Source organism: Parasteatoda tepidariorum, chromosome 8, assembly GCF_043381705.1.
Source record: "Parasteatoda tepidariorum isolate YZ-2023 chromosome 8, CAS_Ptep_4.0, whole genome shotgun sequence".
In the NCBI taxonomy this organism is placed as follows: Eukaryota; Metazoa; Arthropoda; class Arachnida; order Araneae; family Theridiidae; genus Parasteatoda; species Parasteatoda tepidariorum.
In genome coordinates, this window is record NC_092211.1 from 49,533,381 (window position 1) to 49,548,161 (window position 14,781).

Consider the following 14,781-nt stretch of genomic DNA (forward strand, 5'->3'; position numbering starts at 1 on the left):
ATTTGTAAATAATTCAGATTATTCAAAATAAATATTATATTGGCTGTAATGTAACTAAACGAATCCGTTCGGAATAGTTATTTTTTGAAGCTTAATAACTTAGGCTAAAATATAGTGTTGTAAATATTAGTTTTATTTTAACTACTTTTAAAAACAAGTAGTTACGTATTATTTATATTCATATTTGAAGTATAAATTAATGCATTTATAAGCTATAATAATGACCCCTACTTTTTTATAAATAGTCATACTTCTAAAACAATCCGCCAACTAAATTTTTATGGAATACTTCCGTCGAATATGCAAGTTTACAAACAATTACGCCATAAAGAGTTTTGATAACGGAAATGGAATAAAAGCTAATATTTTTAAAAATTAAGTTAGTATTAAAGGCTTAAGTTTGTATAAAAGGCTTATGTTTGTATTTGTAAGAGGAGTAGTAAAAAGTATTACTTCATTCCAAAAGGGAAATAGTAAGTTTTAATCTTTTTTACTTTGAAAGATATTTAAAAATAATTTAAATTAATTAAAATAAATTTTATATTAGCTGTTAAATTATAAATAAATGTATGCGTTTCTAAAAGTTATTTTTAGAACCTAATATAGGCTAGAATAATTTGGGCTAAAAATAATACTGCAGTACACATTTAAGTTTTATTTCGATCTATTTATAAATATTTTTAAAAACAATTGATTTTGTATTACATTCACATTAGAAGTATAAATATAGTTATAGTTATAAAAGCTAATTTTTATATATATATATATATATACGTTATACGTAGTTTCGAAAATAGAAATGGAATAAAAGCTGCTTTTTCTAGGAATAGGCATAAGTTCTTATTTGTCAGAGGATTTATAAAAGTATTATCATATGTTAAAAGGAAAATACTTTTGAGAGTGAAAGTTATTTGTAAATAATTCAGATTATTTTGAATCGTAAAAATGTAAACTAATTATTACTTTTACATCAGATAGAAATAGCTTTTTTCTTTTAAACTTAATATTTTAGTCAAACAGGATGATGCAGTAGCTTTTCATTTTGTGTTATTTATTATTATTATTCGAAAAAGATTTTTATTAACTACAGTTATGCTTGAAGTATGAGTTAATGCCTTTGAAGTAGAGTAGTGAAAGTTATTTTTAATAGCAGTCGTACGCTTATTTGGTTCGTTATTCTGAAGAAGAAAAAAGAATTATTAATTTGATCCATAATGAAAAACGCTTTTTCGTTTTATATCAGGTTATAGATTATAATTGTTTATTTGTTGCTAAAATGTAAATAAATAAATATATTTAAGTTAGTTTTAAAATTCTTGTTTTATACTGAAAGTAATGGTTTAGATTTTGAAAAAAAAACTACTGCAGTGCATTTTTAGGCTGTTTTTTTTTAATTTCTTGTTTATAAGTATTTTAACACACAGATTTTTTTTTACTTATTATATTAATATTTAACGTATAATGAGTTTCTGTTATTGGGATTAAAGCTAATTTTTTCGTAATAGCTGTAATCTGATACATAATCGTTTTCAAGTATTGAACAGTTTCAGAGTGCTATTATAAAGAATCACTATATAGTTGTTGCAATATAAATAAATGTATACGTGTAAGCTATCAACAAATAACCTGTTTTCTTGAACAGATTTTCTGTTGTAGATTTTTCGCATCGTTAATTTTATTTACTATTTTTCAAAAAGATTTTTTTCATAATATAATAATTCATATTATAAAATATTTTATTCATATAATAATATTTGACGCTCGAACTGATGCTTTTAAGTTCCAGAAATTTTTTTAAACAGCCATAAGCTAAGTCTTTTTACTGGAAGTAGTTTTTTGGTGTTTAAATATTTATAAATTGATAATTATTTTTTATATAAATTTTTAAGTATAAATTATAATTATAAAATTAGATAAGCCATTTTTAAGTTAAAAGAAATTTAAAAGCATTTAATTAGTGCAAGATTCAGTGATGGACACTAGGAGGTTTCTCACTTAATGTAGAATTCTATTTTAAGTGTATGAGGTATGAATATTAACTAAAGAAACTATTTTTATAAAATATTATTTAAACATGCGCCCACTTTGTTAGTTAATTGTTAGTTATCTTCGTAATTTACAAAAAAAAAATTAAAATTTAGATTGTTAAAATTTAAATAAATTGTTAAACATATGATAATTTTTGTTAAATTAATTTTAGAAGTCGAATTTAAGATGGAAAAATGCCTTAGGCAAGCAATGCTTTACGTTCAGGCTTAAGTGAAGGATCATAGGAGTGTTCCTACTTCGCTCTTCAATTTTCTGTACAAATTAATTCAAATTTAGTGATAAACCTCAGCAATGCAACAGATTACTAAATCTCCACATAAATAATCTTTTATGGTTAAAATATTTCCTTTTCAACTAAGCTGTCATTAAAATTTCAACCTTCATAAACGAGATATTGTATGAAATTATAAAGCATATTAATTATTTTAAAGCTGAATTTATTCATGTAAAATGAAGCGAGTCTTAAACTTTTATGAATAATGCACTTTAAAATATAGTTAAATAGTTAAACTTCGACAACAGTTGTCTTGACTGAATTAATGGGCAATACCTTCTAGCCATCAATTTGAACTGCAATTTAAATTAAAGACGATTCCTAATCTATTTGTGCATTTAAGATTCTTAACTTCAATCAACTCTTATAATGGAACCTCTTCTTAACGGAATCGATCACTGTGGAAGTTTTCTGGCTACGAAAATTTAAATGATTCTTAATGTATGCATTAAAGTTTATTTCACCAAGGTTAATTATTACCTATAAGATTAGGAAACCAGGTTTCCGGAATGGGCGTTCGTGAACTATTCTAAATAGATGCTTATCTTAAGAGTTTAGTGATTAGTTCGCAAAATGTTTTAAAACCGGAGAAAGTATGAAGAGATTAAATAATTTATTTATTTATAAATTCACTGTTAATTTGAGGAGTAGAATGATTGTGATGTTCTCAAATGAGACTTATTTTTCTAAATAAATGAGTCACATAACAAATAAAAACAAATACAATTCTTTTTTCACTATTCTCCATGTTTTAAAAGTAAATTAGAAAGTGAAATGTAATACATACATTAGGGAATAAAATAAAATTTATTAACTAAATAAATTTAAATTATTCTTAATGTAACACTGATGTTACGGCGAAAGACCGAAATCGGTGGTTGTTGACTTTCACCGGTGAATGTCGACAAACACCAAATACGTCGGTGAAAGATCGAATATTTCATTACATTCTTGTACATTCGGACCCTCACCGGTGTATGTCGACAATCACAGATATGCTTTGGTGAATGTCCGAAATATTTATTACATTCGATTTGATATGAATTTACTCGTGGATATAATTACATTTATTCGATATTTCAACCCTACACTGATGTTTTTTTAAGGTTAAGTGCGACTGCCCGGTATACATTTGCCCAGTATACCCTACACTGATGTTTTTTTGAGGTTAAGTGCCACTGCTCGGTATACATTTGCCCTGTATACCCTACACTGATGCTTTTTTTAAGGTCAAGTGCCATTGCCCGGTATATATTTGCCCGATACTCCAAATACTGATGTTTCTTCTAATCTATCGTCAGTAAGTATTAAAATATAGAATAAATATAAATATATCAAATAAATATAATAATATTAACGAATAAATTAATGTAAAATTGGATATAACAAATATTTCGGACATTCACCAAAGAAACTATGAGATTATTGACATTCACCGGTGAGAGTCAGAAATAAGAGTATTTAGCAAATATTTCGGACATACACCAAGCGACTACGTGAATGTTGACATTCACAGGTGAATGTCGACGTTCTCCAGATTTCGGTGTTTCACCGTAGCATATGCATTAAAGTTTATTTCACCAAGATCAATCATTATCTATCAGATTAGGAAACCAGGTTATCGGTAAAAGCGTCCGTAAACTATTCTAAACAGTTGCTTATTTTAAAAATTAGTGATTAGTTCACAAAGTATTTTAAAACTAGAAAATATGGCGTGATTCAGTTATTTATTTATTTATTAACTCATTGTTGATTTGAGGAGTAGAATAAATGTGATGTTCTCAAATGAGACTTATTTTTTTAAAATAATTAAGTCACATAAAAAGTGAAAATTAAATAGAATTTTTCAAATAGAAACCGTTTCCCATACTTAAAAAAATAAATTAGGAAGTAAAATGTAATAAATACCATTAGGAAATAAAATAAAATTTATTAACTAGGTAAATTTAATTTATTCTTAATGTATATGTATTAATTTCACCAAGGTTAATTTGCAAGACAAGAACTCACGGCTTTCAGAATGAGCGTTCCAAAACTATTCTAACCAGGTGCTTAATTTAAACGTTTAGTGATTTGTTATGCAAATGTTTTTATAGCAACATAGCATGATGAGACTAGATGATTCATTTATTCCCTCGTTTTTCATTTAAATGGTAGAAACACTGTCATTGTTAAAATAATAATAATAATGGTAGTTATTTTTCGAAAGAAATTTATAAATAACATTACATAACAAATTAACACGTACATAACATAATAAATTTAAACGAATATCTTATTTTTTGCATTATTCTACATGTTTTGCATTAAAATCATAATGAGGAATAAAATAAATTCTGAGACTTATAGAAAAAAAAATGTTATATTGTAGCAGAACAAATATTGCCTTTTCTGATAATTTTGCCAAATTTAATATTTCATCATTCAATAACTAAATTTTATTGATTTGTCTCAATTTTTGCATGAATTGTTTTAATAAATGTCTTGCATTTTTATAACACATCATTGTGATTTAATAACTTTTTATTAAAAAAATGCAAAGATTATTCCGTATGCAGAAGCAATGCTGTTAAATTTCAAAACCAAAGTATTTTTTCAAATATTGATATTTTTTAAAAACCAAAATGGAATAATTTCTATCAAAAATGCATGCTGTTTATTTGGGATTGATTCAAAAGAAAACAGGCATTTTAGTCAAAAGCTGTACCGAGGTTGATTGATTAGAGCTTATTTTTTCATTTTAAATCTCAAGCCAAAATTATTGCTTACGTATAAAACTGTATCTAATGTTATGAATTTCTGTCAAATTAAGTGGGACAAATTAACCAAGGTGTAGATTTGCGTACATCCTTCTTCCAAAAGTGAACACTACAAGACTTTATGGCAACTTTTACCTAAATCTAGATTTAACTGGCTGTGTCGTGTTTCGGAATTATCAATCTGACTACTTAATAAGTTACTCTCAAACTTCATAGTAACTTTCACTTAAATCATGGTTTTAAAGGATTCTTGACTTTCAAATCCTATTTCTTCCAAGCCTTCAAGTTGCAGGAATTTTGAGTATCACAAAACATTACACATTTGATTGTAAACAGTCTAAGTTCGGGACGCTCCGTGGCTGTGATACTACTTCCTTCAATAAGCTTAAGAGAATGATTGATAAATAAAGCCAATAGAATACTTATCATGAGGATTATGAAAAAAAAACTTTGAAAACGAAAAAGGAGAAAATGACATTATGAGCTTTTTTAATTGTCCTAACTTAATCAACTTTTTTCCAATCTTATTTATTTGTTACCTTCTTTCCTTTTTCAAATACTGATTTCACTATTTCATTCTATTGTTTGCATTTGCTATTTTTAAACTGCCAGCTTGTTTGTTGTATCCAATGTTTGTTTTATCAATTATTTTATATAATCAGTCTTTTTTTCATTTTGTTTTTAGATTAAAATTGCCACGTACTTAAAACATTTTTTTACTGCGATCGCATTTATTGCTGATTTTCAACCCTTTTATTTTTATCATATAATCTCCAAATTTTATTGTAACCTAAATTCCTTATTGAATATGTCAATTATCAAATCTTCCAGCTTTTAATTGATTTCTGAAAATTTGATCGAAAATTAAAAAATTACGTGTTTACTTTAATTATTAAGATTTAATACTGTTGAAATTTTTTAATCAAATAAATGCATTGAATATCTATGTTAAAACCTTCATTCGACGTTTACTGGCAAGACGAGAAGAGTAAAAAAATAAATAAATGAGCAAAAAATATAGAACAATACTTGTTTTTATTCCATTTATTGGTTATTAAAATATTTATGAATAAAACATCTCATTTTTTGGGTACATTCATCAAATTGTAAATAAAAACTTAAAAAAACTGTTCATAACATATTTATCCAATATATTGCTTGTTTTTATGTAAAAAATATAAATGAATTAAAAAAATCAATTGAATTTTTATCATAAGTACTATTTTTAAGTTTTAATATTTTCTTTTAAAATTTTCCTTTTTTCATAGGGAACACTAAAAAACTATCTCCTCTTCTTCTGAAAAAGAACTAAATATTGAGATCTGACCATTTTTATATCTTTGGATAGAAAACCTGCTATTTAAAAAATAATTGTTCGGAATTTTTTTTTTAATAAAAAACATTTAATCTCTTTAATTACTGATTCTAAAAGCTTAAAATAATAATTAAAAAATCAAAAGCAAATCCATTCCTTTTAAATCTTCAGAAAGATCTGTTTCTCATGTACTTTTATTTTTCAAAAAAAGTCCCCCCCTTCTTTATAAGAAAAGTCACAATTCTTTTTTTAAGCTTTCTTTTTTTTCTGTTCAAAACAATGTTTTCTTGTTGTTTTACTAATAAAACAACAACAAGAATACTTTTTTTTCTGCTAAAGTAAACTTCTAAGTTGATCGTCTGCAAAGTAATGAGCTCACTTTTCTTTTGACAAGAAGAAGAACTTGTGCCAAATACAATTGTTTCTTATAAGACAAGGACCCGTTCTGGGCTATTTCACTGGCCTGGTCCCTCTACGGGTACTTTATTCCCCTCAAAAAGAAAAAAGAAAAATCTAATTTATCCGAGAAGCTTTGCGTGCAGAAAGCAACTTGATGGAGAAGTAAATTAGCTCTGTGAACGAAATCCTCTGTGGACTGTTAAGGTTGTAAGGTATATTATTCAAAATGGATGACGCGTGCGTTTGCTAACTGTATCTGCAACTAGCATTACGACAGGTAAAGGAGTGGGAGGGGAAGTTTTGGAGGTTTAAAGTGGCAGGTGAGAAAGAAGGCAGAAAACATAATTACATTGCTTATTTTTGAAAGGTTTTACAACTCTTTTTTTCAACGTTTTTCTGCTTGATTACTTATTTCAAGAAGAAAAAATTAACCTGTTGTTTAGTTTATTTAAATAAATGTTTGTTGTATCGTAATGTAACTCTTTGAAATTTGTTTCGTTTCATATCAAAATATAATCCAAGCATATTGTTTTTGTGACAAAGAATGAGGTTATAGTTACTTTCTAGAATTTTCTATATTCAAGTAAGCTTATGAAAGACATATTTGCCTTAGAACGTGCCATTTGAGTAATATACTATTTTTAGAATTTCTATGAATTCGTAACAGTTATTTATAAATGTATAGCCAGCGTCTCAGGTGACTACAGTTTTCAGAAAAGAAAAAACAGTTTTTTTTGCTGCCTTTACGGGCTTATTTAAAAAAAAACTTGTATATTTTATCGATTCAATTACTTTAATTTAGGAGAAAAAATCTCACCAAATTAGAGATTTTTCAAGGAAGCTTTAATGTTTTTAAAAAAATACCGTTCATCTCGGTGATCAAATCCAACCATTGTATAAATTGTCCCCCATTTTCGACTGCGAAATGGCAAATTTCTGATGCGTAGAATAAATAAATTATTGTATTGCTTATAAGTAACTCCAAATATTAGTGAAAAATCGTTTGAAAAATGTAGAACTTTCAATTCTTTAGATGGAGGTGAAGCGGATTTTTTGTAAGACTCAGTAGATGAGGAGGAAGTAGAATCTAAAGCAGAGTGGACTCCGTATGACAATACTGCTAACGTTACTGAATCCAACAGAGATGATGTTCTGGAAACTAAATTTGTAACTAACTTTTAAAATAAAACTAATTAACTTAGCAAACTTTTAAAGCATACCATAAAAGTATGTTTTAAAGGTTTTCATTGTGTTATAATTTTTGAAATACTCTTGAATAAATTATTTTATATTTTCTCGAACATTATTTAAAGTAATGTTTCTAAAAAATCTTTTACGTGTAAAGAAAATACAATGAAAGCAATTTAAAAATGAATTATAAATAGCATATTAAATACAGTTTATGAAAAGAGAAAGTTGATACGGAGTTATTCATATTGATCTCAGGGCTTATAATGCATCAATATTTCTTTATCGATGAATGTCAGACTTTATTACCTGCCTATAAGTCGACCCCTGTTTTTTGTAAAATTTTAGGGGTTTGAAAATTTGATTTACCCACTGAGATATGCTATTTAAAATATTTAATTAAAATTTGCGCTACAAAATGGTATATATAGTCCAGAATTAAAAAAAATAGAGCTTAAAACACTCAAACCATGGAATTTTCTTTTTAATTTTTGCTCTTTGAAAGAGCTAAAAAAAACTTTTTAAAATATTCAGAAAAAATAAAAATTTCTAAATAACAAGTATTAGCCGTACAAGTATTAGTATTAACTTGATTTTGGAATATATAATAATTAATTTATTAATATTATTCTAAGTACATGAAACTTCTAAATTGTTTTGTTTATCCTTTCCCCAATTATAATTTATAATGCTCCTTCTATCAAAACGTATCATTAAATTATCAGAATTCCAAATAAAATTTAAAAAGAAAACTCCATAATCTCATGCAATAAAAAGAAAATAACATTCCATAAATAATAAAACAGTATCTTTCATTACCCAAACACTGAATGCTAGTTAAAAAATAAAGACATAAAATAAAACCATTAACGCAGCGCAATAAAAGAGACAAATGCCTTCCTTATGTTGCCAACGATTGCTATTTTTAACTACATCATTTATTATTGTTACTATCATTGATGTGTCGAGCAAATGATGCTTTCATAAAAAACAACTGTTACAATGGGTATCTTCAACAATGTTTCGTGACACCGTGATGAATGCAACATAGTTTCTCTATGAGAGCTATAAGCAACATCGATCAGATATCCTTATGAATAGTCAATGTGAAACGTGGTATCTTTCGTGAGTAGAATAAGAGAACCGTTACTAAAACATATTATATCGATAGTTGTAAGAATAAATTTAATAGTCATGTAGGGGAATGGTATTACTACATCAAATGTATTTGAGAAAACAGATGTAAGCGTTATCGGTCTGCTTACAAATAATATATGATTTAATTACATAAATGTATTTCTGTAAGCCAGTAAAATTCATTTGAATCATGTCGTTTATGTTTTCAGTAGTTAAATTAAGGAAATCAAAAGTCTTTTAAGCAAGGTTTATATCTCCAACTAAATAAATCTAGTTACGTAATCTTTAAATCCATTAATGGTTTTCGTTTGATTTTATTTTGTTTCAGAATTTTAAAATGAAAGTTAATAAATAGAAATTCCTAGCTCATTAATTACTATATTTAAACTACTTTTTAAAGGATTGTACTATTCCTGCATATTTGATTTTAACTTTTCAGACTTAATATATCCGATAGAGCCTTATAACCTACTTGATAGACTCTTACATATTATCCGATTCTACATTTTTAGAATTTTCACTCTAAATTAAATATAAATTAAAATAACCGGCACTAGTCTGTCCATTCAATTAACCGTAAAGTTTACGGTAACGAATATTTCTTACCTTTACGGTTTTGAAACCGTAAGCTTTACGGTAACGAATATTTCTTACCTTTACGGTTATCAAACCGTAAAGTTTACGGTAACGAATATTTCTTACCTTTACGGTTTTGAAACCGTAAAGTTTACGGTAACGAATATTTCTTACCTTTACGGTTTTGAAACCGTTCGCAACTAGTATGATTAAAAGATCGTGAATGCAAAACTGCACGGTTTTTTAAACATTTATAAATAGCATGAAAATGGGTCAAACAGCTTTATGGTGCCGCCATTTATGCGTGAATGAGAGTATCGTTATTTAATAGTTTGGGGTCACAAATCGGAGAGTGCAGGGCACTGGAAACTCTTCGTGTGTTGAAGATATGGAGGGAATATTATGGTGTCAACGCTGGGATTCGAACCCCCGTACTGTCGGTCATGAGCCCTCTCAACTATAATATGTACCAAGCAGCGAGGTACTAAGTGACTTCATAAGGTGGGCTTAGTTTACGAGATAAAATTCTGGTTGTTTAACCGTATTAGGTGAAAGTAGTTCGTAAACGATTTTTCTCCCAGTTAACTGATTGAATAACATCTCATTTATGGTAGTTTTACCGTTTTGTTTGAATGTGATGAAATAACAATGAAATAAATTGCTATTAACCATTTTTTCAGAGAAATTTCTAACAGTGTACACATTCAGAATTTGATGAATATCAGTGTACTATACGTGGAAAAATACAATAGTTCTACTGTACTCTACTAAAATCGATGACTGAAAAAAATATATAAGGTGCATGCAATGATTCCATAAAATTATACAAGTTTTAAAAACCTCAGCCAAAAATGTGGTGAAATTTTTTAAAAGTGATAGATTAAATCTACACAATAAATTTTATTTATTAGATTATTTTTACTTATTTTTCTAGACGAAGTTTATTTTTTACAGTTTATTGTAAGTTTTCCATGGTAAACTATATAAAATCCGTAAGATTTCATATTTTAACTTCACATATCTTTTACTGCATTGAATAACTATATCATCTCCACGTTAAGAAAAGATGATCACCAGTCTAATTTCAAGCATTTTTTTTTTAATATTTTGTTCTCAATATTCTATTTTTGCTCAAGAATGTTGAGTACATGTATGAGACCTCAAAATGTGCATAAATATATCTTGTATCTCTTTTCTTAATATTTTTATTTCAATTTTTAAAAAAATTATGGCCATCTATCTTAGAATTAGCCTATATCAACTTCAGAATTAGTTTGTATTACATACATTTCTAATTTAAATCAAACCTTAGAATCTAGAGTCATAGGTAAACAAAGTATGTTTTTTGTAATTTAAACAAAAGTTCAAAAAAAAAAAAAACTTTGAATAAAGAAAAGGAAATATTCTTTTTTATGTATTTTTTTCAAAATACTCAAATTTTGAAAAAAGAAGAAAGATATTACCATCTCTTAAAATGAAATCTTAAACCTTTCAATTCATTGGCGTAATTTACTAAAGCAATTCATTGTTTATACCACAGTTCCAGAGAAATAAAATCGAAGTAAGAAAGATTGAAGTATCGAAAAATTCAAAGGCAATACCCTCCTAAATGCAAAAGTGGAAATTTTTGAAAAATTTATAAATCCGTCAAATAATGAAGAACCTTATTGTTAATTAAAGGGTAGAAGATAATGAGATTTTAGATGGAGAATTAGCAGTGATTGAATATCACAGTATTCGATTAAGGAAGTAGTGTAAATAGTAAAGGAAAATTCAAGGAAAATAACTTTTATTCTCATAAACTTTTAACTCTAATAAAAGAACAAAATACTTTTTAATTAACTTTTTCCCCAGGATTAAAAGAAATATTTTACAAGTTTTTAAATCGAATCTTGATTCTTGATTCTTTAGAATCTTGATTCTTTGGTGTAATTTGCTCAAGCACCTCATTATTTGAACCACAATTCAAAGGAAATAGCATTGAAGTAAGAAAATGCACTATACCATCTTATGTATCTTTTTTATAAGCTTCAAAATTTAAAAGAAAAATATAAGTATCTTTCAGAATCAAACCACAGAATTTAGATTCATAAGTGAAAAAAATTACTCCAGTCATTGTCAATATAAAAGTTAATATAAAATTACTTTGCAATGAGTAAATGCCTTATTCCTTCTTCGATAGCTTTTTTTTCGAAATTTAAATTCAAAAAGAAATATATTGCTATCTTAGAAAGCCAAGCCCTTATAATTCCAATTCATTGACGTACAAAATAAGAAAGTTAATCACTATCTATATAAAAATCCAAAAACAATGCCTTCCTAACTGCAGAAGTAGAAATTTTTGAAAAATTTATCCGTCAAATAACGAAGAACCATATTGTTAATGAAAGGGTAAAAGATAATGAGATTTTAAATGGAGAAATAGAAGCGATTGAATGTCACAGTATTCGATTAAGGAAATAGTACCCCTAAGGGAGGAAACTAATTAAAATCGAACGGATATCTTAGATCAGCCCTCACCCTACGATTCTCTATCTCTAGAGATCTTTCATTCTCATGCACCTTTGTCGAATGTGGAGAGGGGGTCTCAAGAATCATTATGAAATTCTTTATTTTGTCTGGTCCTTTGATAAAGAGCACCATGTTGTAAGTTTAGACTGAAAGAGAATAATTGCTTCGAACAGAAGGATTTTGAATATACTAGTTCAGCTAATGGACTTTATTAAATATTTACCCTAGTAGTTTGCTCTAAATCGTTGAGGGAATTTATCGATTCTTAGGTTGAATAATTACAAGTAAATGGACGAAGATTTACCTTCTTTACATGTTCCTCGTGGTTTAAATATAAGTCTCTTACGTGATTATGTGAGATTTTAATTAATTATATAAAAGAAGTTTCATGATTAATTTATAGTTTTGATACGAAAGCAAGAATGGTCAGTTAAATAAACCAAGGGAACAAACTTTTTGTTGCATTTATACAAATGCTTGATCTAGACCAGGGATTTCCAACTTACATGAGGCCGAGGGCCGCAATTAAAATCACCAGTCAAGTGGCGGGCCTCAACTTTATCAAAATTTTATATAGGACTCTCTTATGTTTGAAGGAACATTAAATATTACTTTCAGATTTTTATCAAGTTGTACAAAATAAAAGTATTGAATTACAGATTAAAGTAAGAAGTAGATTTTTACCTGAGAAAAAAAATTTTTTGCACCGTTGATATGTTAAGTTTCACAGAAACGAAGAAATTAGTTTTTTTTTTAACAAGGAAAAGTACTTTAAACCCGTATAGAGTTTTTACGAAAATTGTCCGCAAAAAATGACAACTAATGTATTTTACTTCACGTTGCCACAAAAAAAGACTTGGAGGACCAGATGTGGCCCGCTGGCCGCCAGTTGGTAACCACTGATCTAGACTAATTCAGGTGTGGGAATTTCTAATCTAAAATTAGCTTTGCTTCTGTAGCTGTAGACTTTTTAAATGACATTTTTAGTTATTTTTTGTCGGAAGGTAAAAGTTAAAAAAAACGTTATATATAACAAGGGATTGAGTAAATGTTGCGAAAAAGGTTGTAGGAAAGTTAGAGCACATCATCAAGATTAGAACTGCATAGGAACCAATGTTGGATTCGTCACCAAACGCGGCTAAAGGTGCTTCCCTATTGCTACCAGTTAAAAAGAACATGGAGAAGTCGTTTATAGTAGGTAAGATGACATATCGGAGCATCGGTTTCCATACTATATAATTTGAATCCTCATGATGTGCCCGAACTCTTATGGAAGTTTGTCTCAATACTTACTCAATCACTTGTTATTACCTTTTCAAATTTGTATATTTCGACAAAAAATAGGCTAATAATGTCAGTTTAAAAATGTAAATTGGAGAGATAAATCGGCTGCTGATTCGAAATCAGCGTAAAATCTGTTAAAAAATCCAAAGTAACAGAAAAATGTCTCATGCAACAGAAAAAAATCTCATGCAACAGAAAAAAATCTCATGCAGCAGAATAAATGTCATACAGCAGTAAAAATCTCATGTAACAGTCAAAAATCTCATGCAACAAAAAAAAAATAGCGTGCAACATGTCTCCCAGTGCAATCATTAACTGTCCCTAAAGTCACTATTGTGACAATAAATACGAATTTTTATCAAAATATTGAATTACCAAGAGATTTGCCTAGTTTATTCACATTGCATTAAATTATCATATTATAATACAATGGATCATATTAAGAATCTCCTTATTATAATAGAAGGATCCTTATATGTGAAGAATCACTTTATTATAATGAAAAATACGATTTTTTTAATTATAATATTAAATAATTACTATTGAATGGATGAAGATAAATTTGCTTTTTCTTGTGGTTTAAATAATAGCCTCTCATGTATTTATGATAGACACCATAAAATTAAACAGATACATCAAAAAACAAGTATTCACTGTAACACTTTATAAATACACTGTAAAAAATCCAGGATCAAATTGCGGTATTAATTACCAACACTTTACTTGCATCACACGTAAAATCCCTTTTAACGTAAAAATTTAAGCCGTATTTTTAATAATAATGTTTATTTAACAGAGTGATACAGTGAGTTTACGGTGATTATTACAACAAAAATTACGGCATATAATATTTCTTTTCGTTTCGTAACATGTTCCTGTAAAGATGAACATTACGGGAAAAAAGTACTTGCACTCAGAGTGCCGGAATATTTCTCCTTAACTTGATTAGGAATTTCGTGTAGTGTGAACTACTGTTTTGGATAAAGAAATAGCTGGCAAGTATGGCCAGTTAAGAACAAAAAAAAAACAAGTTGCTTACTAAAATAAATTATTTTAAATTTCCATTGAATAAGTAGAATAATTTATACCCGAACTAAAGTAATATTTTTTTAACAAAATTGCAAATTAGATGCACCAGGACTTACAGAAGTATCAAGATTAAAGTTATTACTAAGAAATTTGTTATTCGATATTATAAATTGCATTTCGTGTAACTCTCAAATACATGACGAAAGTATTTCCTTAACTCAAAACCTCATTGCAATTCACCGTGAAAGATTGTTAACTAG

At 27.6% G+C, this 14,781-nt stretch overlaps 1 protein-coding gene and 1 long non-coding RNA gene across 3 annotated transcripts in view; one reads left to right on the plus strand and one right to left on the minus strand.

Annotated features, from left to right (window-relative positions):
• LOC107455130 (neurexin 1-like) overlaps positions 1 to 14,781 on the minus strand; it is a 272,802-nt gene that overhangs the window by 224,760 nt on the left and 33,261 nt on the right. The gene's annotated exons all lie outside the window — the stretch shown is intronic.
• On the plus strand, positions 259 to 8,097 carry LOC139426320 (uncharacterized). The gene is made up of 2 exons (XR_011637561.1): positions 259 to 473; positions 7,830 to 8,097. It is a non-coding gene; the product is annotated as an uncharacterized lncRNA (long non-coding RNA).